The 20,061-nt window shown below is 63.0% G+C and overlaps 20 non-coding genes across 20 annotated transcripts; all 20 read left to right on the top strand.

The window, feature by feature from the left end:
• Positions 1–762: 762 nt before the first annotated feature.
• LOC148636881 (U2 spliceosomal RNA) lies at positions 763–953 on the top strand. The gene has a single exon (XR_015931824.1). It is a non-coding gene; the product is annotated as a U2 spliceosomal RNA (small nuclear RNA).
• Positions 954–1,764: 811 nt separating this feature from the next.
• On the top strand, positions 1,765–1,955 carry LOC148636880 (U2 spliceosomal RNA). The gene has a single exon (XR_015931823.1). It is a non-coding gene; the product is annotated as a U2 spliceosomal RNA (small nuclear RNA).
• Positions 1,956–2,765: 810 nt separating this feature from the next.
• Positions 2,766–2,956, top strand: LOC148636879 (U2 spliceosomal RNA). Its single transcript, XR_015931905.1, has one exon. It is a non-coding gene; the product is annotated as a U2 spliceosomal RNA (small nuclear RNA).
• An 811-nt stretch (positions 2,957–3,767) lies between these two features.
• On the top strand, positions 3,768–3,958 carry LOC148636878 (U2 spliceosomal RNA). The gene has a single exon (XR_015931904.1). It is a non-coding gene; the product is annotated as a U2 spliceosomal RNA (small nuclear RNA).
• An 810-nt stretch (positions 3,959–4,768) lies between these two features.
• On the top strand, positions 4,769–4,959 carry LOC148636877 (U2 spliceosomal RNA). Its single transcript, XR_015931903.1, has one exon. It is a non-coding gene; the product is annotated as a U2 spliceosomal RNA (small nuclear RNA).
• Positions 4,960–5,770: 811 nt separating this feature from the next.
• Positions 5,771–5,961, top strand: LOC148636876 (U2 spliceosomal RNA). The gene has a single exon (XR_015931902.1). It is a non-coding gene; the product is annotated as a U2 spliceosomal RNA (small nuclear RNA).
• An 811-nt stretch (positions 5,962–6,772) lies between these two features.
• LOC148636875 (U2 spliceosomal RNA) lies at positions 6,773–6,963 on the top strand. The gene has a single exon (XR_015931901.1). It is a non-coding gene; the product is annotated as a U2 spliceosomal RNA (small nuclear RNA).
• An 811-nt stretch (positions 6,964–7,774) lies between these two features.
• LOC148636874 (U2 spliceosomal RNA) lies at positions 7,775–7,965 on the top strand. Its single transcript, XR_015931899.1, has one exon. It is a non-coding gene; the product is annotated as a U2 spliceosomal RNA (small nuclear RNA).
• Positions 7,966–8,776: 811 nt separating this feature from the next.
• On the top strand, positions 8,777–8,967 carry LOC148636873 (U2 spliceosomal RNA). Its single transcript, XR_015931898.1, has one exon. It is a non-coding gene; the product is annotated as a U2 spliceosomal RNA (small nuclear RNA).
• An 811-nt stretch (positions 8,968–9,778) lies between these two features.
• Positions 9,779–9,969, top strand: LOC148636872 (U2 spliceosomal RNA). The gene has a single exon (XR_015931897.1). It is a non-coding gene; the product is annotated as a U2 spliceosomal RNA (small nuclear RNA).
• An 811-nt stretch (positions 9,970–10,780) lies between these two features.
• Positions 10,781–10,971, top strand: LOC148636871 (U2 spliceosomal RNA). Its single transcript, XR_015931896.1, has one exon. It is a non-coding gene; the product is annotated as a U2 spliceosomal RNA (small nuclear RNA).
• An 811-nt stretch (positions 10,972–11,782) lies between these two features.
• LOC148636870 (U2 spliceosomal RNA) lies at positions 11,783–11,973 on the top strand. Its single transcript, XR_015931895.1, has one exon. It is a non-coding gene; the product is annotated as a U2 spliceosomal RNA (small nuclear RNA).
• An 811-nt stretch (positions 11,974–12,784) lies between these two features.
• Positions 12,785–12,975, top strand: LOC148636869 (U2 spliceosomal RNA). Its single transcript, XR_015931894.1, has one exon. It is a non-coding gene; the product is annotated as a U2 spliceosomal RNA (small nuclear RNA).
• Positions 12,976–13,786: 811 nt separating this feature from the next.
• LOC148636868 (U2 spliceosomal RNA) lies at positions 13,787–13,977 on the top strand. The gene has a single exon (XR_015931893.1). It is a non-coding gene; the product is annotated as a U2 spliceosomal RNA (small nuclear RNA).
• An 811-nt stretch (positions 13,978–14,788) lies between these two features.
• On the top strand, positions 14,789–14,979 carry LOC148636867 (U2 spliceosomal RNA). Its single transcript, XR_015931892.1, has one exon. It is a non-coding gene; the product is annotated as a U2 spliceosomal RNA (small nuclear RNA).
• Positions 14,980–15,794: 815 nt separating this feature from the next.
• On the top strand, positions 15,795–15,985 carry LOC148636866 (U2 spliceosomal RNA). Its single transcript, XR_015931891.1, has one exon. It is a non-coding gene; the product is annotated as a U2 spliceosomal RNA (small nuclear RNA).
• An 811-nt stretch (positions 15,986–16,796) lies between these two features.
• Positions 16,797–16,987, top strand: LOC148636865 (U2 spliceosomal RNA). The gene has a single exon (XR_015931890.1). It is a non-coding gene; the product is annotated as a U2 spliceosomal RNA (small nuclear RNA).
• An 811-nt stretch (positions 16,988–17,798) lies between these two features.
• LOC148636864 (U2 spliceosomal RNA) lies at positions 17,799–17,989 on the top strand. The gene has a single exon (XR_015931888.1). It is a non-coding gene; the product is annotated as a U2 spliceosomal RNA (small nuclear RNA).
• Positions 17,990–18,800: 811 nt separating this feature from the next.
• On the top strand, positions 18,801–18,991 carry LOC148636863 (U2 spliceosomal RNA). Its single transcript, XR_015931887.1, has one exon. It is a non-coding gene; the product is annotated as a U2 spliceosomal RNA (small nuclear RNA).
• An 811-nt stretch (positions 18,992–19,802) lies between these two features.
• On the top strand, positions 19,803–19,993 carry LOC148636862 (U2 spliceosomal RNA). The gene has a single exon (XR_015931886.1). It is a non-coding gene; the product is annotated as a U2 spliceosomal RNA (small nuclear RNA).
• The last annotated feature ends 68 nt before the right edge of the window (positions 19,994–20,061 follow it).

Here is a 20,061-nt window from a genome sequence, read left to right as displayed (position 1 = left end):
GAAGTGGACTGGAGCTCCTTCTTCTCGGGTCTCGTCCCTCGTCCCCCATCTGTGTGTCTCTGTGTTCTGTCTCTCTCTCGCCCTCTCGGTTCCCGTGCTCCCTCTGTGCGCTTTCCCGCGTCTCGACTCTCTGGGCAAGCAGGCCGGCCCCCTTTCGGCTCCCGTGCGTTTTCCCTCCAAAAAACTTAGGTTTTTCAGCCTTTTCCCAGGGAGGCAGGCGTGGCTTGCTTGCTTGCTTGCTTGCTTGCTTGCTTGCGTGTGTGTCCGTCCCCGTCCCTGCAGGCGGGCCCCTTTCGACAGCTGGGCGTTTTCCCTCCAAAAAACTTAGTATATCCACCTTTTCTTTCTTTTGTTTCGGCAGGCAGGCGTGTGTGCGCGCGCGTCCCCGTCCCTCCCTCCCTTCCCGAGAGAGAGCTGCCCCTTGCCTCTGCCCGCAGGTGCTGGCGCTCGGCTTTCGCTTGCAGCCGGTTGGGCGCAGCTGCTGCCGGTGGGAGGGGCCTAAGCTAAGGAGGCCGGGCGGCTGGCGCCCCCTGCGGCTGCGGTCGTTGTCGGGCCGTTGACAGAAGATCAAAGAGCAGGGCCCCCGCCCGGGACTGGCAGGAAGGCAGGCGGGCAGGCAAGAGAGTGGGGGAGCAGAGTCCCGCGGCAGGCCTCTGGCTGCAGGGAGGCCGGCAGCTGCGCGGGTCCCGGGCTCCAGAGGAGTCGGCCTGCGCCACTGTGCGCCAGCGGAACGCCCGCGCGTCGGTCCGCGCCTTTGTGGGCATCGCTTCTCGGCCTTTTGGCTAAGATCAAGTGTAGTATCTGTTCTTATCAGTTTAATATCTGATACGTCCCCCATCGGGGGACCACATATTAAACGGATTTTTGGAACAGGGAGCTGGATCAGGAGCTTGCTCCGTCCTCTCCACGCATCGGCCCGGTATTGCAGCGCCTCCGGGAGCGGTGCACCACCTTCTCTCAGCGGTGAAAAGACAGACGTAGGTAGGTAGCGAGCGAGCAAGCGAAGTGGACTGGAGCTCCTTCTTCTCGGGTCTCGTCCCTCGTCCCCCATCTGTGTGTCTCTGTGTTCTGTCTCTCTCTCGCCCTCTCGGTTCCCGTGCTCCCTCTGTGCGCTTTCCCGCGTCTCGACTCTCTGGGCAAGCAGGCCGGCCCCCTTTTCGGCTCCCGTGCGTTTTCCCTCCAAAAAACTTAGGTTTTTCAGCCTTTTCCCAGGGAGGCAGGCGTGGCTTGCTTGCTTGCTTGCTTGCTTGCTTGCTTGCGTGTGTGTCCGTCCCCGTCCCTGCAGGCGGGCCCCTTTCGACAGCTGGGCGTTTTCCCTCCAAAAAACTTAGTATATCCACCTTTTCTTTCTTTTGTTTCGGCAGGCAGGCGTGTGTGCGCGCGCGTCCCCGTCCCTCCCTCCCTCCCGAGAGAGAGCTGCCCCTTGCCTCTGCCCGCAGGTGCTGGCGCTCGGCTTTCGCTTGCAGCCGGTTGGGCGCAGCTGCTGCCGGTGGGAGGGGCCTAAGCTAAGGAGGCCGGGCGGCTGGCGCCCCCTGCGGCTGCGGTCGTTGTCGGGCCGTTGACAGAAGATCAAAGAGCAGGGCCCCCGCCCGGGACTGGCAGGAAGGCAGGCGGGCAGGCAAGAGAGTGGGGGAGCAGAGTCCCGCGGCAGGCCTCTGGCTGCAGGGAGGCCGGCAGCTGCGCGGGTCCCGGGCTCCAGAGGAGTCGGCCTGCGCCACTGTGCGCCAGCGGAACGCCCGCGCGTCGGTCCGCGCCTTTGTGGGCATCGCTTCTCGGCCTTTTGGCTAAGATCAAGTGTAGTATCTGTTCTTATCAGTTTAATATCTGATACGTCCCCCATCGGGGGACCACATATTAAACGGATTTTTGGAACAGGGAGCTGGATCAGGAGCTTGCTCCGTCCTCTCCACGCATCGGCCCGGTATTGCAGCGCCTCCGGGAGCGGTGCACCACCTTCTCTCAGCGGTGAAAAGACAGACGTAGGTAGGTAGCGAGCGAGCAAGCGAAGTGGACTGGAGCTCCTTCTTCTCGGGTCTCGTCCCTCGTCCCCCATCTGTGTGTCTCTGTGTTCTGTCTCTCTCTCGCCCTCTCGGTTCCCGTGCTCCCTCTGTGCGCTTTCCCGCGTCTCGACTCTCTGGGCAAGCAGGCCGGCCCCCTTTTCGGCTCCCGTGCGTTTTCCCTCCAAAAAACTTAGGTTTTTCAGCCTTTTCCCAGGGAGGCAGGCGTGGCTTGCTTGCTTGCTTGCTTGCTTGCTTGCTTGCGTGTGTGTCCGTCCCCGTCCCTGCAGGCGGGCCCCTTTCGACAGCTGGGCGTTTTCCCTCCAAAAACTTAGTATATCCACCTTTTCTTTCTTTTGTTTCGGCAGGCAGGCGTGTGTGCGCGCGCGTCCCCGTCCCTCCCTCCCTCCCGAGAGAGAGCTGCCCCTTGCCTCTGCCCGCAGGTGCTGGCGCTCGGCTTTCGCTTGCAGCCGGTTGGGCGCAGCTGCTGCCGGTGGGAGGGGCCTAAGCTAAGGAGGCCGGGCGGCTGGCGCCCCCTGCGGCTGCGGTCGTTGTCGGGCCGTTGACAGAAGATCAAAGAGCAGGGCCCCCGCCCGGGACTGGCAGGAAGGCAGGCGGGCAGGCAAGAGAGTGGGGGAGCAGAGTCCCGCGGCAGGCCTCTGGCTGCAGGGAGGCCGGCAGCTGCGCGGGTCCCGGGCTCCAGAGGAGTCGGCCTGCGCCACTGTGCGCCAGCGGAACGCCCGCGCGTCGGTCCGCGCCTTTGTGGGCATCGCTTCTCGGCCTTTTGGCTAAGATCAAGTGTAGTATCTGTTCTTATCAGTTTAATATCTGATACGTCCCCCATCGGGGGACCACATATTAAACGGATTTTTGGAACAGGGAGCTGGATCAGGAGCTTGCTCCGTCCTCTCCACGCATCGGCCCGGTATTGCAGCGCCTCCGGGAGCGGTGCACCACCTTCTCTCAGCGGTGAAAAGACAGACGTAGGTAGGTAGCGAGCGAGCAAGCGAAGTGGACTGGAGCTCCTTCTTCTCGGGTCTCGTCCCTCGTCCCCCATCTGTGTGTCTCTGTGTTCTGTCTCTCTCTCGCCCTCTCGGTTCCCGTGCTCCCTCTGTGCGCTTTCCCGCGTCTCGACTCTCTGGGCAAGCAGGCCGGCCCCCTTTTCGGCTCCCGTGCGTTTTCCCTCCAAAAAACTTAGGTTTTTCAGCCTTTTCCCAGGGAGGCAGGCGTGGCTTGCTTGCTTGCTTGCTTGCTTGCTTGCTTGCGTGTGTGTCCGTCCCCGTCCCTGCAGGCGGGCCCCTTTCGACAGCTGGGCGTTTTCCCTCCAAAAAACTTAGTATATCCACCTTTTCTTTCTTTTGTTTCGGCAGGCAGGCGTGTGTGCGCGCGCGTCCCCGTCCCTCCCTCCCTCCCGAGAGAGAGCTGCCCCTTGCCTCTGCCCGCAGGTGCTGGCGCTCGGCTTTCGCTTGCAGCCGGTTGGGCGCAGCTGCTGCCGGTGGGAGGGGCCTAAGCTAAGGAGGCCGGGCGGCTGGCGCCCCCTGCGGCTGCGGTCGTTGTCGGGCCGTTGACAGAAGATCAAAGAGCAGGGCCCCCGCCCGGGACTGGCAGGAAGGCAGGCGGGCAGGCAAGAGAGTGGGGGAGCAGAGTCCCGCGGCAGGCCTCTGGCTGCAGGGAGGCCGGCAGCTGCGCGGGTCCCGGGCTCCAGAGGAGTCGGCCTGCGCCACTGTGCGCCAGCGGAACGCCCGCGCGTCGGTCCGCGCCTTTGTGGGCATCGCTTCTCGGCCTTTTGGCTAAGATCAAGTGTAGTATCTGTTCTTATCAGTTTAATATCTGATACGTCCCCCATCGGGGGACCACATATTAAACGGATTTTTGGAACAGGGAGCTGGATCAGGAGCTTGCTCCGTCCTCTCCACGCATCGGCCCGGTATTGCAGCGCCTCCGGGAGCGGTGCACCACCTTCTCTCAGCGGTGAAAAGACAGACGTAGGTAGGTAGCGAGCGAGCAAGCGAAGTGGACTGGAGCTCCTTCTTCTCGGGTCTCGTCCCTCGTCCCCCATCTGTGTGTCTCTGTGTTCTGTCTCTCTCTCGCCCTCTCGGTTCCCGTGCTCCCTCTGTGCGCTTTCCCGCGTCTCGACTCTCTGGGCAAGCAGGCCGGCCCCCTTTTCGGCTCCCGTGCGTTTTCCCTCCAAAAAACTTAGGTTTTTCAGCCTTTTCCCAGGGAGGCAGGCGGGCTTGCTTGCTTGCTTGCTTGCTTGCTTGCTTGCGTGTGTGTCCGTCCCCGTCCCTGCAGGCGGGCCCCTTTCGACAGCTGGGCGTTTTCCCTCCAAAAAACTTAGTATATCCACCTTTTCTTTCTTTTGTTTCGGCAGGCAGGCGTGTGTGCGCGCGCGTCCCCGTCCCTCCCTCCCTCCCGAGAGAGAGCTGCCCCTTGCCTCTGCCCGCAGGTGCTGGCGCTCGGCTTTCGCTTGCAGCCGGTTGGGCGCAGCTGCTGCCGGTGGGAGGGGCCTAAGCTAAGGAGGCCGGGCGGCTGGCGCCCCCTGCGGCTGCGGTCGTTGTCGGGCCGTTGACAGAAGATCAAAGAGCAGGGCCCCCGCCCGGGACTGGCAGGAAGGCAGGCGGGCAGGCAAGAGAGTGGGGGAGCAGAGTCCCGCGGCAGGCCTCTGGCTGCAGGGAGGCCGGCAGCTGCGCGGGTCCCGGGCTCCAGAGGAGTCGGCCTGCGCCACTGTGCGCCAGCGGAACGCCCGCGCGTCGGTCCGCGCCTTTGTGGGCATCGCTTCTCGGCCTTTTGGCTAAGATCAAGTGTAGTATCTGTTCTTATCAGTTTAATATCTGATACGTCCCCCATCGGGGGACCACATATTAAACGGATTTTTGGAACAGGGAGCTGGATCAGGAGCTTGCTCCGTCCTCTCCACGCATCGGCCCGGTATTGCAGCGCCTCCGGGAGCGGTGCACCACCTTCTCTCAGCGGTGAAAAGACAGACGTAGGTAGGTAGCGAGCGAGCAAGCGAAGTGGACTGGAGCTCCTTCTTCTCGGGTCTCGTCCCTCGTCCCCCATCTGTGTGTCTCTGTGTTCTGTCTCTCTCTCGCCCTCTCGGTTCCCGTGCTCCCTCTGTGCGCTTTCCCGCGTCTCGACTCTCTGGGCAAGCAGGCCGGCCCCCTTTTCGGCTCCCGTGCGTTTTCCCTCCAAAAAACTTAGGTTTTTCAGCCTTTTCCCAGGGAGGCAGGCGTGGCTTGCTTGCTTGCTTGCTTGCTTGCTTGCTTGCGTGTGTGTCCGTCCCCGTCCCTGCAGGCGGGCCCCTTTCGACAGCTGGGCGTTTTCCCTCCAAAAAACTTAGTATATCCACCTTTTCTTTCTTTTGTTTCGGCAGGCAGGCGTGTGTGCGCGCGCGTCCCCGTCCCTCCCTCCCTCCCGAGAGAGAGCTGCCCCTTGCCTCTGCCCGCAGGTGCTGGCGCTCGGCTTTCGCTTGCAGCCGGTTGGGCGCAGCTGCTGCCGGTGGGAGGGGCCTAAGCTAAGGAGGCCGGGCGGCTGGCGCCCCCTGCGGCTGCGGTCGTTGTCGGGCCGTTGACAGAAGATCAAAGAGCAGGGCCCCCGCCCGGGACTGGCAGGAAGGCAGGCGGGCAGGCAAGAGAGTGGGGGAGCAGAGTCCCGCGGCAGGCCTCTGGCTGCAGGGAGGCCGGCAGCTGCGCGGGTCCCGGGCTCCAGAGGAGTCGGCCTGCGCCACTGTGCGCCAGCGGAACGCCCGCGCGTCGGTCCGCGCCTTTGTGGGCATCGCTTCTCGGCCTTTTGGCTAAGATCAAGTGTAGTATCTGTTCTTATCAGTTTAATATCTGATACGTCCCCCATCGGGGGACCACATATTAAACGGATTTTTGGAACAGGGAGCTGGATCAGGAGCTTGCTCCGTCCTCTCCACGCATCGGCCCGGTATTGCAGCGCCTCCGGGAGCGGTGCACCACCTTCTCTCAGCGGTGAAAAGACAGACGTAGGTAGGTAGCGAGCGAGCAAGCGAAGTGGACTGGAGCTCCTTCTTCTCGGGTCTCGTCCCTCGTCCCCCATCTGTGTGTCTCTGTGTTCTGTCTCTCTCTCGCCCTCTCGGTTCCCGTGCTCCCTCTGTGCGCTTTCCCGCGTCTCGACTCTCTGGGCAAGCAGGCCGGCCCCCTTTTCGGCTCCCGTGCGTTTTCCCTCCAAAAAACTTAGGTTTTTCAGCCTTTTCCCAGGGAGGCAGGCGTGGCTTGCTTGCTTGCTTGCTTGCTTGCTTGCTTGCGTGTGTGTCCGTCCCCGTCCCTGCAGGCGGGCCCCTTTCGACAGCTGGGCGTTTTCCCTCCAAAAAACTTAGTATATCCACCTTTTCTTTCTTTTGTTTCGGCAGGCAGGCGTGTGTGCGCGCGCGTCCCCGTCCCTCCCTCCCTCCCGAGAGAGAGCTGCCCCTTGCCTCTGCCCGCAGGTGCTGGCGCTCGGCTTTCGCTTGCAGCCGGTTGGGCGCAGCTGCTGCCGGTGGGAGGGGCCTAAGCTAAGGAGGCCGGGCGGCTGGCGCCCCCTGCGGCTGCGGTCGTTGTCGGGCCGTTGACAGAAGATCAAAGAGCAGGGCCCCCGCCCGGGACTGGCAGGAAGGCAGGCGGGCAGGCAAGAGAGTGGGGGAGCAGAGTCCCGCGGCAGGCCTCTGGCTGCAGGGAGGCCGGCAGCTGCGCGGGTCCCGGGCTCCAGAGGAGTCGGCCTGCGCCACTGTGCGCCAGCGGAACGCCCGCGCGTCGGTCCGCGCCTTTGTGGGCATCGCTTCTCGGCCTTTTGGCTAAGATCAAGTGTAGTATCTGTTCTTATCAGTTTAATATCTGATACGTCCCCCATCGGGGGACCACATATTAAACGGATTTTTGGAACAGGGAGCTGGATCAGGAGCTTGCTCCGTCCTCTCCACGCATCGGCCCGGTATTGCAGCGCCTCCGGGAGCGGTGCACCACCTTCTCTCAGCGGTGAAAAGACAGACGTAGGTAGGTAGCGAGCGAGCAAGCGAAGTGGACTGGAGCTCCTTCTTCTCGGGTCTCGTCCCTCGTCCCCCATCTGTGTGTCTCTGTGTTCTGTCTCTCTCTCGCCCTCTCGGTTCCCGTGCTCCCTCTGTGCGCTTTCCCGCGTCTCGACTCTCTGGGCAAGCAGGCCGGCCCCCTTTTCGGCTCCCGTGCGTTTTCCCTCCAAAAAACTTAGGTTTTTCAGCCTTTTCCCAGGGAGGCAGGCGTGGCTTGCTTGCTTGCTTGCTTGCTTGCTTGCTTGCGTGTGTGTCCGTCCCCGTCCCTGCAGGCGGGCCCCTTTCGACAGCTGGGCGTTTTCCCTCCAAAAAACTTAGTATATCCACCTTTTCTTTCTTTTGTTTCGGCAGGCAGGCGTGTGTGCGCGCGCGTCCCCGTCCCTCCCTCCCTCCCGAGAGAGAGCTGCCCCTTGCCTCTGCCCGCAGGTGCTGGCGCTCGGCTTTCGCTTGCAGCCGGTTGGGCGCAGCTGCTGCCGGTGGGAGGGGCCTAAGCTAAGGAGGCCGGGCGGCTGGCGCCCCCTGCGGCTGCGGTCGTTGTCGGGCCGTTGACAGAAGATCAAAGAGCAGGGCCCCCGCCCGGGACTGGCAGGAAGGCAGGCGGGCAGGCAAGAGAGTGGGGGAGCAGAGTCCCGCGGCAGGCCTCTGGCTGCAGGGAGGCCGGCAGCTGCGCGGGTCCCGGGCTCCAGAGGAGTCGGCCTGCGCCACTGTGCGCCAGCGGAACGCCCGCGCGTCGGTCCGCGCCTTTGTGGGCATCGCTTCTCGGCCTTTTGGCTAAGATCAAGTGTAGTATCTGTTCTTATCAGTTTAATATCTGATACGTCCCCCATCGGGGGACCACATATTAAACGGATTTTTGGAACAGGGAGCTGGATCAGGAGCTTGCTCCGTCCTCTCCACGCATCGGCCCGGTATTGCAGCGCCTCCGGGAGCGGTGCACCACCTTCTCTCAGCGGTGAAAAGACAGACGTAGGTAGGTAGCGAGCGAGCAAGCGAAGTGGACTGGAGCTCCTTCTTCTCGGGTCTCGTCCCTCGTCCCCCATCTGTGTGTCTCTGTGTTCTGTCTCTCTCTCGCCCTCTCGGTTCCCGTGCTCCCTCTGTGCGCTTTCCCGCGTCTCGACTCTCTGGGCAAGCAGGCCGGCCCCCTTTTCGGCTCCCGTGCGTTTTCCCTCCAAAAAACTTAGGTTTTTCAGCCTTTTCCCAGGGAGGCAGGCGTGGCTTGCTTGCTTGCTTGCTTGCTTGCTTGCTTGCGTGTGTGTCCGTCCCCGTCCCTGCAGGCGGGCCCCTTTCGACAGCTGGGCGTTTTCCCTCCAAAAAACTTAGTATATCCACCTTTTCTTTCTTTTGTTTCGGCAGGCAGGCGTGTGTGCGCGCGCGTCCCCGTCCCTCCCTCCCTCCCGAGAGAGAGCTGCCCCTTGCCTCTGCCCGCAGGTGCTGGCGCTCGGCTTTCGCTTGCAGCCGGTTGGGCGCAGCTGCTGCCGGTGGGAGGGGCCTAAGCTAAGGAGGCCGGGCGGCTGGCGCCCCCTGCGGCTGCGGTCGTTGTCGGGCCGTTGACAGAAGATCAAAGAGCAGGGCCCCCGCCCGGGACTGGCAGGAAGGCAGGCGGGCAGGCAAGAGAGTGGGGGAGCAGAGTCCCGCGGCAGGCCTCTGGCTGCAGGGAGGCCGGCAGCTGCGCGGGTCCCGGGCTCCAGAGGAGTCGGCCTGCGCCACTGTGCGCCAGCGGAACGCCCGCGCGTCGGTCCGCGCCTTTGTGGGCATCGCTTCTCGGCCTTTTGGCTAAGATCAAGTGTAGTATCTGTTCTTATCAGTTTAATATCTGATACGTCCCCCATCGGGGGACCACATATTAAACGGATTTTTGGAACAGGGAGCTGGATCAGGAGCTTGCTCCGTCCTCTCCACGCATCGGCCCGGTATTGCAGCGCCTCCGGGAGCGGTGCACCACCTTCTCTCAGCGGTGAAAAGACAGACGTAGGTAGGTAGCGAGCGAGCAAGCGAAGTGGACTGGAGCTCCTTCTTCTCGGGTCTCGTCCCTCGTCCCCCATCTGTGTGTCTCTGTGTTCTGTCTCTCTCTCGCCCTCTCGGTTCCCGTGCTCCCTCTGTGCGCTTTCCCGCGTCTCGACTCTCTGGGCAAGCAGGCCGGCCCCCTTTTCGGCTCCCGTGCGTTTTCCCTCCAAAAAACTTAGGTTTTTCAGCCTTTTCCCAGGGAGGCAGGCGTGGCTTGCTTGCTTGCTTGCTTGCTTGCTTGCTTGCGTGTGTGTCCGTCCCCGTCCCTGCAGGCGGGCCCCTTTCGACAGCTGGGCGTTTTCCCTCCAAAAAACTTAGTATATCCACCTTTTCTTTCTTTTGTTTCGGCAGGCAGGCGTGTGTGCGCGCGCGTCCCCGTCCCTCCCTCCCTCCCGAGAGAGAGCTGCCCCTTGCCTCTGCCCGCAGGTGCTGGCGCTCGGCTTTCGCTTGCAGCCGGTTGGGCGCAGCTGCTGCCGGTGGGAGGGGCCTAAGCTAAGGAGGCCGGGCGGCTGGCGCCCCCTGCGGCTGCGGTCGTTGTCGGGCCGTTGACAGAAGATCAAAGAGCAGGGCCCCCGCCCGGGACTGGCAGGAAGGCAGGCGGGCAGGCAAGAGAGTGGGGGAGCAGAGTCCCGCGGCAGGCCTCTGGCTGCAGGGAGGCCGGCAGCTGCGCGGGTCCCGGGCTCCAGAGGAGTCGGCCTGCGCCACTGTGCGCCAGCGGAACGCCCGCGCGTCGGTCCGCGCCTTTGTGGGCATCGCTTCTCGGCCTTTTGGCTAAGATCAAGTGTAGTATCTGTTCTTATCAGTTTAATATCTGATACGTCCCCCATCGGGGGACCACATATTAAACGGATTTTTGGAACAGGGAGCTGGATCAGGAGCTTGCTCCGTCCTCTCCACGCATCGGCCCGGTATTGCAGCGCCTCCGGGAGCGGTGCACCACCTTCTCTCAGCGGTGAAAAGACAGACGTAGGTAGGTAGCGAGCGAGCAAGCGAAGTGGACTGGAGCTCCTTCTTCTCGGGTCTCGTCCCTCGTCCCCCATCTGTGTGTCTCTGTGTTCTGTCTCTCTCTCGCCCTCTCGGTTCCCGTGCTCCCTCTGTGCGCTTTCCCGCGTCTCGACTCTCTGGGCAAGCAGGCCGGCCCCCTTTTCGGCTCCCGTGCGTTTTCCCTCCAAAAAACTTAGGTTTTTCAGCCTTTTCCCAGGGAGGCAGGCGTGGCTTGCTTGCTTGCTTGCTTGCTTGCTTGCTTGCGTGTGTGTCCGTCCCCGTCCCTGCAGGCGGGCCCCTTTCGACAGCTGGGCGTTTTCCCTCCAAAAAACTTAGTATATCCACCTTTTCTTTCTTTTGTTTCGGCAGGCAGGCGTGTGTGCGCGCGCGTCCCCGTCCCTCCCTCCCTCCCGAGAGAGAGCTGCCCCTTGCCTCTGCCCGCAGGTGCTGGCGCTCGGCTTTCGCTTGCAGCCGGTTGGGCGCAGCTGCTGCCGGTGGGAGGGGCCTAAGCTAAGGAGGCCGGGCGGCTGGCGCCCCCTGCGGCTGCGGTCGTTGTCGGGCCGTTGACAGAAGATCAAAGAGCAGGGCCCCCGCCCGGGACTGGCAGGAAGGCAGGCGGGCAGGCAAGAGAGTGGGGGAGCAGAGTCCCGCGGCAGGCCTCTGGCTGCAGGGAGGCCGGCAGCTGCGCGGGTCCCGGGCTCCAGAGGAGTCGGCCTGCGCCACTGTGCGCCAGCGGAACGCCCGCGCGTCGGTCCGCGCCTTTGTGGGCATCGCTTCTCGGCCTTTTGGCTAAGATCAAGTGTAGTATCTGTTCTTATCAGTTTAATATCTGATACGTCCCCCATCGGGGGACCACATATTAAACGGATTTTTGGAACAGGGAGCTGGATCAGGAGCTTGCTCCGTCCTCTCCACGCATCGGCCCGGTATTGCAGCGCCTCCGGGAGCGGTGCACCACCTTCTCTCAGCGGTGAAAAGACAGACGTAGGTAGGTAGCGAGCGAGCAAGCGAAGTGGACTGGAGCTCCTTCTTCTCGGGTCTCGTCCCTCGTCCCCCATCTGTGTGTCTCTGTGTTCTGTCTCTCTCTCGCCCTCTCGGTTCCCGTGCTCCCTCTGTGCGCTTTCCCGCGTCTCGACTCTCTGGGCAAGCAGGCCGGCCCCCTTTTCGGCTCCCGTGCGTTTTCCCTCCAAAAAACTTAGGTTTTTCAGCCTTTTCCCAGGGAGGCAGGCGTGGCTTGCTTGCTTGCTTGCTTGCTTGCTTGCTTGCGTGTGTGTCCGTCCCCGTCCCTGCAGGCGGGCCCCTTTCGACAGCTGGGCGTTTTCCCTCCAAAAAACTTAGTATATCCACCTTTTCTTTCTTTTGTTTCGGCAGGCAGGCGTGTGTGCGCGCGCGTCCCCGTCCCTCCCTCCCTCCCGAGAGAGAGCTGCCCCTTGCCTCTGCCCGCAGGTGCTGGCGCTCGGCTTTCGCTTGCAGCCGGTTGGGCGCAGCTGCTGCCGGTGGGAGGGGCCTAAGCTAAGGAGGCCGGGCGGCTGGCGCCCCCTGCGGCTGCGGTCGTTGTCGGGCCGTTGACAGAAGATCAAAGAGCAGGGCCCCCGCCCGGGACTGGCAGGAAGGCAGGCGGGCAGGCAAGAGAGTGGGGGAGCAGAGTCCCGCGGCAGGCCTCTGGCTGCAGGGAGGCCGGCAGCTGCGCGGGTCCCGGGCTCCAGAGGAGTCGGCCTGCGCCACTGTGCGCCAGCGGAACGCCCGCGCGTCGGTCCGCGCCTTTGTGGGCATCGCTTCTCGGCCTTTTGGCTAAGATCAAGTGTAGTATCTGTTCTTATCAGTTTAATATCTGATACGTCCCCCATCGGGGGACCACATATTAAACGGATTTTTGGAACAGGGAGCTGGATCAGGAGCTTGCTCCGTCCTCTCCACGCATCGGCCCGGTATTGCAGCGCCTCCGGGAGCGGTGCACCACCTTCTCTCAGCGGTGAAAAGACAGACGTAGGTAGGTAGCGAGCGAGCAAGCGAAGTGGACTGGAGCTCCTTCTTCTCGGGTCTCGTCCCTCGTCCCCCATCTGTGTGTCTCTGTGTTCTGTCTCTCTCTCGCCCTCTCGGTTCCCGTGCTCCCTCTGTGCGCTTTCCCGCGTCTCGACTCTCTGGGCAAGCAGGCCGGCCCCCTTTTCGGCTCCCGTGCGTTTTCCCTCCAAAAAACTTAGGTTTTTCAGCCTTTTCCCAGGGAGGCAGGCGTGGCTTGCTTGCTTGCTTGCTTGCTTGCTTGCTTGCGTGTGTGTCCGTCCCCGTCCCTGCAGGCGGGCCCCTTTCGACAGCTGGGCGTTTTCCCTCCAAAAAACTTAGTATATCCACCTTTTCTTTCTTTTGTTTCGGCAGGCAGGCGTGTGTGCGCGCGCGTCCCCGTCCCTCCCTCCCTCCCGAGAGAGAGCTGCCCCTTGCCTCTGCCCGCAGGTGCTGGCGCTCGGCTTTCGCTTGCAGCCGGTTGGGCGCAGCTGCTGCCGGTGGGAGGGGCCTAAGCTAAGGAGGCCGGGCGGCTGGCGCCCCCTGCGGCTGCGGTCGTTGTCGGGCCGTTGACAGAAGATCAAAGAGCAGGGCCCCCGCCCGGGACTGGCAGGAAGGCAGGCGGGCAGGCAAGAGAGTGGGGGAGCAGAGTCCCGCGGCAGGCCTCTGGCTGCAGGGAGGCCGGCAGCTGCGCGGGTCCCGGGCTCCAGAGGAGTCGGCCTGCGCCACTGTGCGCCAGCGGAACGCCCGCGCGTCGGTCCGCGCCTTTGTGGGCATCGCTTCTCGGCCTTTTGGCTAAGATCAAGTGTAGTATCTGTTCTTATCAGTTTAATATCTGATACGTCCCCCATCGGGGGACCACATATTAAACGGATTTTTGGAACAGGGAGCTGGATCAGGAGCTTGCTCCGTCCTCTCCACGCATCGGCCCGGTATTGCAGCGCCTCCGGGAGCGGTGCACCACCTTCTCTCAGCGGTGAAAAGACAGACGTAGGTAGGTAGCGAGCGAGCAAGCGAAGTGGACTGGAGCTCCTTCTTCTCGGGTCTCGTCCCTCGTCCCCCATCTGTGTGTCTCTGTGTTCTGTCTCTCTCTCGCCCTCTCGGTTCCCGTGCTCCCTCTGTGCGCTTTCCCGCGTCTCGACTCTCTGGGCAAGCAGGCCGGCCCCCTTTTCGGCTCCCGTGCGTTTTCCCTCCAAAAAACTTAGGTTTTTCAGCCTTTTCCCAGGGAGGCAGGCGTGGCTTGCTTGCTTGCTTGCTTGCTTGCTTGCTTGCGTGTGTGTCCGTCCCCGTCCCTGCAGGCGGGCCCCTTTCGACAGCTGGGCGTTTTCCCTCCAAAAAACTTAGTATATCCACCTTTTCTTTCTTTTGTTTCGGCAGGCAGGCGTGTGTGCGCGCGCGTCCCCGTCCCTCCCTCCCTCCCGAGAGAGAGCTGCCCCTTGCCTCTGCCCGCAGGTGCTGGCGCTCGGCTTTCGCTTGCAGCCGGTTGGGCGCAGCTGCTGCCGGTGGGAGGGGCCTAAGCTAAGGAGGCCGGGCGGCTGGCGCCCCCTGCGGCTGCGGTCGTTGTCGGGCCGTTGACAGAAGATCAAAGAGCAGGGCCCCCGCCCGGGACTGGCAGGAAGGCAGGCGGGCAGGCAAGAGAGTGGGGGAGCAGAGTCCCGCGGCAGGCCTCTGGCTGCAGGGAGGCCGGCAGCTGCGCGGGTCCCGGGCTCCAGAGGAGTCGGCCTGCGCCACTGTGCGCCAGCGGAACGCCCGCGCGTCGGTCCGCGCCTTTGTGGGCATCGCTTCTCGGCCTTTTGGCTAAGATCAAGTGTAGTATCTGTTCTTATCAGTTTAATATCTGATACGTCCCCCATCGGGGGACCACATATTAAACGGATTTTTGGAACAGGGAGCTGGATCAGGAGCTTGCTCCGTCCTCTCCACGCATCGGCCCGGTATTGCAGCGCCTCCGGGAGCGGTGCACCACCTTCTCTCAGCGGTGAAAAGACAGACGTAGGTAGGTAGCGAGCGAGCAAGCGAAGTGGACTGGAGCTCCTTCTTCTCGGGTCTCGTCCCTCGTCCCCCATCTGTGTGTCTCTGTGTTCTGTCTCTCTCTCGCCCTCTCGGTTCCCGTGCTCCCTCTGTGCGCTTTCCCGCGTCTCGACTCTCTGGGCAAGCAGGCCGGCCCCCTTTTCGGCTCCCGTGCGTTTTCCCTCCAAAAAACTTAGGTTTTTCAGCCTTTTCCCAGGGAGGCAGGCGTGGCTTGCTTGCTTGCTTGCTTGCTTGCTTGCTTGCGTGTGTGTCCGTCCCCGTCCCTGCAGGCGGGCCCCTTTCGACAGCTGGGCGTTTTCCCTCCAAAAAACTTAGTATATCCACCTTTTCTTTCTTTTGTTTCGGCAGGCAGGCGTGTGTGCGCGCGCGTCCCCGTCCCTCCCTCCCTCCCGAGAGAGAGCTGCCCCTTGCCTCTGCCCGCAGGTGCTGGCGCTCGGCTTTCGCTTGCAGCCGGTTGGGCGCAGCTGCTGCCGGTGGGAGGGGCCTAAGCTAAGGAGGCCGGGCGGCTGGCGCCCCCTGCGGCTGCGGTCGTTGTCGGGCCGTTGACAGAAGATCAAAGAGCAGGGCCCCCGCCCGGGACTGGCAGGAAGGCAGGCGGGCAGGCAAGAGAGTGGGGGAGCAGAGTCCCGCGGCAGGCCTCTGGCTGCAGGGAGGCCGGCAGCTGCGCGGGTCCCGGGCTCCAGAGGAGTCGGCCTGCGCCACTGTGCGCCAGCGGAACGCCCGCGCGTCGGTCCGCGCCTTTGTGGGCATCGCTTCTCGGCCTTTTGGCTAAGATCAAGTGTAGTATCTGTTCTTATCAGTTTAATATCTGATACGTCCCCCATCGGGGGACCACATATTAAACGGATTTTTGGAACAGGGAGCTGGATCAGGAGCTTGCTCCGTCCTCTCCACGCATCGGCCCGGTATTGCAGCGCCTCCGGGAGCGGTGCACCACCTTCTCTCAGCGGTGAAAAGACAGACGTAGGTAGGTAGCGAGCGAGCAAGCGAAGTGGACTGGAGCTCCTTCTTCTCGGGTCTCGTCCCTCGTCCCCCATCTGTGTGTCTCTGTGTTCTGTCTCTCTCTCGCCCTCTCGGTTCCCGTGCTCCCTCTGTGCGCTTTCCCGCGTCTCGACTCTCTGGGCAAGCAGGCCGGCCCCCTTTTCGGCTCCCGTGCGTTTTCCCTCCAAAAAACTTAGGTTTTTCAGCCTTTTCCCAGGGAGGCAGGCGTGGCTTGCTTGCTTGCTTGCTTGCTTGCTTGCTTGCTTGCGTGTGTGTCCGTCCCCGTCCCTGCAGGCGGGCCCCTTTCGACAGCTGGGCGTTTTCCCTCCAAAAAACTTAGTATATCCACCTTTTCTTTCTTTTGTTTCGGCAGGCAGGCGTGTGTGCGCGCGCGTCCCCGTCCCTCCCTCCCTCCCGAGAGAGAGCTGCCCCTTGCCTCTGCCCGCAGGTGCTGGCGCTCGGCTTTCGCTTGCAGCCGGTTGGGCGCAGCTGCTGCCGGTGGGAGGGGCCTAAGCTAAGGAGGCCGGGCGGCTGGCGCCCCCTGCGGCTGCGGTCGTTGTCGGGCCGTTGACAGAAGATCAAAGAGCAGGGCCCCCGCCCGGGACTGGCAGGAAGGCAGGCGGGCAGGCAAGAGAGTGGGGGAGCAGAGTCCCGCGGCAGGCCTCTGGCTGCAGGGAGGCCGGCAGCTGCGCGGGTCCCGGGCTCCAGAGGAGTCGGCCTGCGCCACTGTGCGCCAGCGGAACGCCCGCGCGTCGGTCCGCGCCTTTGTGGGCATCGCTTCTCGGCCTTTTGGCTAAGATCAAGTGTAGTATCTGTTCTTATCAGTTTAATATCTGATACGTCCCCCATCGGGGGACCACATATTAAACGGATTTTTGGAACAGGGAGCTGGATCAGGAGCTTGCTCCGTCCTCTCCACGCATCGGCCCGGTATTGCAGCGCCTCCGGGAGCGGTGCACCACCTTCTCTCAGCGGTGAAAAGACAGACGTAGGTAGGTAGCGAGCGAGCAAGCGAAGTGGACTGGAGCTCCTTCTTCTCGGGTCTCGTCCCTCGTCCCCCATCTGTGTGTCTCTGTGTTCTGTCTCTCTCTCGCCCTCTCGGTTCCCGTGCTCCCTCTGTGCGCTTTCCCGCGTCTCGACTCTCTGGGCAAGCAGGCCGGCCCCCTTTTCGGCTCCCGTGCGTTTTCCCTCCAAAAAACTTAGGTTTTTCAGCCTTTTCCCAGGGAGGCAGGCGTGGCTTGCTTGCTTGCTTGCTTGCTTGCTTGCTTGCGTGTGTGTCCGTCCCCGTCCCTGCAGGCGGGCCCCTTTCGACAGCTGGGCGTTTTCCCTCCAAAAAACTTAGTATATCCACCTTTTCTTTCTTTTGTTTCGGCAGGCAGGCGTGTGTGCGCGCGCGTCCCCGTCCCTCCCTCCCTCCCGAGAGAGAGCTGCCCCTTGCCTCTGCCCGCAGGTGCTGGCGCTCGGCTTTCGCTTGCAGCCGGTTGGGCGCAGCTGCTGCCGGTGGGAGGGGCCTAAGCTAAGGAGGCCGGGCGGCTGGCGCCCCCTGCGGCTGCGGTCGTTGTCGGGCCGTTGACAGAAGATCAAAGAGCAGGGCCCCCGCCCGGGACTGGCAGGAAGGCAGGCGGGCAGGCAAGAGAGTGGGGGAGCAGAGTCCCGCGGCAGGCCTCTGGCTGCAGGGAGGCCGGCAGCTGCGCGGGTCCCGGGCTCCAGAGGAGTCGGCCTGCGCCACTGTGCGCCAGCGGAACGCCCGCGCGTCGGTCCGCGCCTTTGTGGGCATCGCTTCTCGGCCTTTTGGCTAAGATCAAGTGTAGTATCTGTTCTTATCAGTTTAATATCTGATACGTCCCCCATCGGGGGACCACATATTAAACGGATTTTTGGAACAGGGAGCTGGATCAGGAGCTTGCTCCGTCCTCTCCACGCATCGGCCCGGTATTGCAGCGCCTCCGGGAGCGGTGCACCACCTTCTCTCAGCGGTGAAAAGACAGACGTAGGTAGGTAGCGAGCGAGCAAGCGAAGTGGACTGGAGCTCCTTCTTCTCGGGTCTCGTCCCTCGTCCCCCATCTGTGTGTCTCTGTGTTCTGTCTCTCTCTCGCCCTCTCGGTTCCCGTGCTCCCTCTGTGCGCTTTCCCGCGTCTCGACTCTCTGGGCAAGCAGGCCGGCCCCCTTTTCGGCTCCCGTGCGTTTTCCCTCCAAAAAACTTAGGTTTTTCAGCCTTTTCCCAGGGAGGCAGGCGTGGCTTGCTTGCTTGCTTGCTTGCTTGCTTGCTTGCGTGTGTGTCCGTCCCCGTCCCTGCAGGCGGGCCCCTTTCGACAGCTGGGCGTTTTCCCTCCAAAAAACTTAGTATATCCACCTTTTCTTTCTTTTGTTTCGGCAGGCAGGCGTGTGTGCGCGCGCGTCCCCGTCCCTCCCTCCCTCCCGAGAGAGAGCTGCCCCTTGCCTCTGCCCGCAGGTGCTGGCGCTCGGCTTTCGCTTGCAGCCGGTTGGGCGCAGCTGCTGCCGGTGGGAGGGGCCTAAGCTAAGGAGGCCGGGCGGCTGGCGCCCCCTGCGGCTGCGGTCGTTGTCGGGCCGTTGACAGAAGATCAAAGAGCAGGGCCCCCGCCCGGGACTGGCAGGAAGGCAGGCGGGCAGGCAAGAGAGTGGGGGAGCAGAGTCCCGCGGCAGGCCTCTGGCTGCAGGGAGGCCGGCAGCTGCGCGGGTCCCGGGCTCCAGAGGAGTCGGCCTGCGCCACTGTGCGCCAGCGGAACGCCCGCGCGTCGGTCCGCGCCTTTGTGGGCATCGCTTCTCGGCCTTTTGGCTAAGATCAAGTGTAGTATCTGTTCTTATCAGTTTAATATCTGATACGTCCCCCATCGGGGGACCACATATTAAACGGATTTTTGGAACAGGGAGCTGGATCAGGAGCTTGCTCCGTCCTCTCCACGCATCGGCCCGGTATTGCAGCGCCTCCGGGAGCGGTGCACCACCTTCTCTCAGCGGTGAAAAGACAGACGTAGGTAGGTAGCGAGCGAGCAAGCGAAGTGGACTGGAGCTCCTTCTTCTCGGGTCTCGTCCCTCGTCCCCCATCTGTGTGTCTCTGTGTTCTGTCTCTCTCTCGCCCTCTCGGTTCCCGTGCTCCCTCTGTGCGCTTTCCCGCGTCTCGACTCTCTGGGCAAGCAGGCCGGCCCCCTTTTCGGCTCCCGTGCGTTTTCCCTCCAAAAAACTTAGGTTTTTCAGCCTTTTCCCAGGGAGGCAGGCGTGGCTTGCTTGCTTGCTTGCTTGCTTGCTTGCTTGCGTGTGTGTCCGTCCCCGTCCCTGCAGGCGGGCCCCTTTCGACAGCTGGGCGTTTTCCCTCCAAAAAACTTAGTATATCCACCTTTTCTTTCTTTTGTTTCGGCAGGCAGGCGTGTGTGCGCGCGCGTCCCCGTCCCTCCCTCCCTCCCGAGAGAGAGCTGCCCCTTGCCTCTGCCCGCAGGTGCTGGCGCTCGGCTTTCGCTTGCAGCCGGTTGGGCGCAGCTGCTGCCGGTGGGAGGGGCCTAAGCTAAGGAGGCCGGGCGGCTGGCGCCCCCTGCGGCTGCGGTCGTTGTCGGGCCGTTGACAGAAGATCAAAGAGCAGGGCCCCCGCCCGGGACTGGCAGGAAGGCAGGCGGGCAGGCAAGAGAGTGGGGGAGCAGAGTCCCGCGGCAGGCCTCTGGCTGCAGGGAGGCCGGCAGCTGCGCGGGTCCCGGGCTCCAGAGGAGTCGGCCTGCGCCACTGTGCGCCAGCGGAACGCCCGCGCGTCGGTCCGCGCCTTTGTGGGCATCGCTTCTCGGCCTTTTGGCTAAGATCAAGTGTAGTATCTGTTCTTATCAGTTTAATATCTGATACGTCCCCCATCGGGGGACCACATATTAAACGGATTTTTGGAACAGGGAGCTGGATCAGGAGCTTGCTCCGTCCTCTCCACGCATCGGCCCGGTATTGCAGCGCCTCCGGGAGCGGTGCACCACCTTCTCTCAGCGGTGAAAAGACAGACGTAGGTAGGTAGCGAGCGAGCAAGCGAAGTGGACTGGAGCTCCTTCTTCTCGGGTCTCGTCCCTCGTCCCCCATCTGTGTGTCTCTGTGTTCTGTCTCTCTCTCGCCCTCTCGGTTCCCGTGCTCCCTCTGTGCGCTTTCCCGCGTCTCGACTCTCTGGGCAAGCAGGCCGGCCCCCTTTTCGGCTCCCGTGCGTTTTCCCTCCAAAAAACTTAGGTTTTTCAGCCTTTTCCCAGGGAGGCAGGCGTGGCTTGCTTGCTTGCTTGCTTGCTTGCTTGCTTGCGTGTGTGTCCGTCCCCGTCCCTGCAGGCGGGCCCCTTTCGACAGCTGGGCGTTTTCCCTCCAAAAAACTTAGTATATCCACCTTTTCTTTCTTTTGTTTCGGCAGGCAGGCGTGTGTGCGCGCGCGTCCCCGTCCCTCCCTCCCTCCCGAGAGAGAGCTGCCCCTTGCCTCTGCCCGCAGGTGCTGGCGCTCGGCTTTCGCTTGCAGCCGGTTGGGCGCAGCTGCTGCCGGTGGGAGGGGCCTAAGCTAAGGAGGCCGGGCGGCTGGCGCCCCCTGCGGCTGCGGTCGTTGTCGGGCCGTTGACAGAAGATCAAAGAGCAGGGCCCCCGCCCGGGACTGGCAGGAAGGCAGGCGGGCAGGCAAGAGAGTGGGGGAGCAGAGTCCCGCGGCAGGCCTCTGGCTGCAGGGAGGCCGGCAGCTGCGCGGGTCCCGGGCTCCAGAGGAGTCGGCCTGCGCCACTGTGCGCCAGCGGAACGCCCGCGCGTCGGTCCGCGCCTTTGTGGGCATCGCTTCTCGGCCTTTTGGCTAAGATCAAGTGTAGTATCTGTTCTTATCAGTTTAATATCTGATACGTCCCCCATCGGGGGACCACATATTAAACGGATTTTTGGAACAGGGAGCTGGATCAGGAGCTTGCTCCGTCCTCTCCACGCATCGGCCCGGTATTGCAGCGCCTCCGGGAGCGGTGCACCACCTTCTCTCAGCGGTGAAAAGACAGACGTAGGTAGGTAGCGAGCGAGCAAGCGAAGTGGACTGGAGCTCCT

The sequence above is a fragment of the Lepisosteus platostomus genome, unplaced genomic scaffold (genome assembly GCF_059453375.1).
Source record: "Lepisosteus platostomus isolate fLepPlt1 unplaced genomic scaffold, fLepPlt1.hap1 Scaffold_143_H1, whole genome shotgun sequence".
Taxonomy (NCBI): Eukaryota; Metazoa; Chordata; class Actinopteri; order Semionotiformes; family Lepisosteidae; genus Lepisosteus; species Lepisosteus platostomus.
The sequence above is the reverse complement of the archived record's forward strand: the minus strand, read 5'-3'. Positions and strand labels throughout refer to the sequence as shown.